Source organism: Dipodomys spectabilis, unplaced genomic scaffold, assembly GCF_019054845.1.
Source record: "Dipodomys spectabilis isolate Male_0828 unplaced genomic scaffold, ASM1905484v1 ptg000020l, whole genome shotgun sequence".
Taxonomy (NCBI): domain Eukaryota; kingdom Metazoa; phylum Chordata; class Mammalia; order Rodentia; family Heteromyidae; genus Dipodomys; species Dipodomys spectabilis.
In genome coordinates this window covers 596,959-599,277 of record NW_024870697.1, presented here as the reverse complement: position 1 = coordinate 599,277, position 2,319 = coordinate 596,959, and the positions used below count along the sequence as shown (strand labels likewise).

At 33.2% G+C, this 2,319-nt stretch overlaps 1 pseudogene; it reads right to left on the bottom strand.

Moving 5' to 3' along the window:
• Positions 1-601: 601 nt before the first annotated feature.
• LOC122104048 lies at positions 602-701 on the bottom strand (annotated as a pseudogene).
• Between the last annotated feature and the right edge of the window lie 1,618 nt (positions 702-2,319).

Genomic DNA, 2,319 nt, shown 5'->3' with positions numbered 1-2,319 from the left:
ATATTCTATGTTCTGTGTTTGCATAATATCCATAATCTATTTAATTCTTTCCTAGATATACTTTGAATTCAACATTGTTTTATAATATGTTATTTATTAATAAATGTGTCCTTTCAGATTGCATTTCATATAGAAAATTTAAGATTATTTTTTTCTAGGTTCTTTTTTTTTTTTGGTCCAGTCATGGGCCTGAACTCTGGGCCTCTGAACTCTGAACGCTGACCCTCAGCTCTTCAGCTCAAGGCTAGCGCTTTACCACTTGAGCCACAGAGCTATTTCTGACTTTTTTCTTTTTGCGTATGTGGTGCTGAGATATCGAACCCAGGGCCTCATGCATGCAAGGCAAGCGCTCTACCACTGAGCCACCTTCCCAGCCCCTTTTTCTAGGTTCTTATAGTAGTTTGTTTCTTTGGGATAAAATGATAATGTTAACTAATTTCAAAAGTTTTGTGAAGTTCTATGTAAAGGCCTTTCTAAGGTGAAGATTTAATACACTGATGTCAAACTAACGTTTAATTCTAACACTTGCATATATTGTTACACTTGTAATTTTGTAATTAACCTTTTAATAACTGTTTTTCATTTCTGCAACTGAACAATGAAAAATATGGAATACTTCACAAATTTTCATATTATCCTTGTGCAAGTGTTATGTTAATCTCTGTATTGTTGTAATTTGGGTATACGTGCTGCTGAAGCATGTAGTATCCTCTAAATTTAAGTAGTTAATGATGCAATCTTTATACAGGCTTATATCCTTGGGTGCCTATTTGTAGCAAGGAAACCTTATTGTTCCTAACAATACTATTGATCTTATTTCCCTAAAATAATGTGTATAATGGAAAAAAAATTATATTGTTCGGTCGATTGCTCACATTTGCGTTTTTTTGTCAATGACAATTTTAAGGCTTTTTCATTTTAGATTTGATCATACTTTGAAGCACTTATAGCTAGGTCCTAAGGTGATGGCTTTTTCAAGTTCTTATTTATGTAACTGAGTTAGCTTTGTGGAGCTAATAGATTCAACGTAAGCCTTGCTTAAGAGCTACTTCTAAACTTCTTCAGCTTAAATTTTCCAAATGACGTCTTACTGGCACAAATTTCTACCTGACCCTTTATCCTTCTTCCATGTAGGAACAGACCAACCAGAATATCCTACCCTGACAGCATAGATTGTCTTACTGGAACAAAACTAATCTTAGTTACAAGGGATCATAGAGAGATGAACAGTTCAGCAGAACTGTTCAGACTAGAAGGTATTTTATCAAAATTTAAGTGTCTATTATACTTACCATTTCAAAAGTAACTAACGCCAAGGTGAAAAAAATTCGTCATATGCATGATTTCCTAATGTCTGGACTGTCTACCTTCCAACCAGGCAGGAACTTACACTACTGCCTTTCTATCACCAAATATTTCCATAGCTCCAGGAGAAGTCCATGTTTCTCCTCATTATTAAGCCTTAAATTGGTAATGTTTTAATCACAGTGTTTCCTCTTGCCTCCAGGCTATAAATCTACAAATGCTAAAGATTTAGGTCTAACTCTACCTATCACTGAGGTACAGATAATGAAATAATACTTTAAAACAGAGTTGTCTTTGATACCCTAACCACAACAGAACAATGCAAAACATGTGCCCTTTTTATTATATTATATATAGTTATATATTTTATATTTATATGTGCTGATTTCATATTTCACACAGTGAAACTTAGTAGAATTAATTGATAATTTGACAAATAAATTGATAATTATTTATTCCAATAAAGAGAATTAGAATACAAATAATTAGGTTTATAATACAAACTAGAATATAAAAAGTATCAATGTAATGTCTTCACTATAAACTTGTGATACCTTCTAAGTGTCCTTGTTCTTCTGAATTCACATGGTAAAAAAAAAATGTTGATTTCCTCTAAAGTATAAGGAATTTTACTCTGCTGCTCTGTTTATTGTTTCAACTCGCTTGTTCCAAACTGTTTTTTCTCCATATTTCTGAAGCATACCTATTGATTATACCCACATTTTTCTGATATTATGTATACAAGATATTATCTTCTGCAAGATGTATGGGTCCTAGGATCCCATGTCCCAGTTACCTGCATCATCATATAACAGGGTCAAGACTTCTCAACTAGGCCCAGGCAACATGCCAACAGAAATAATTGAAGAGCCATGTCAATTTCTCATTTCCAATAATATTTCAGGGCCCTAATTCCTTGAGAAGCAGGAATTAGCAGTAAGCAATAGTGAAATGCAAGTCAACTTAAAATGAAGGATGAGACCACAAAATCTATGAGAAAGTACTGCAATTCAA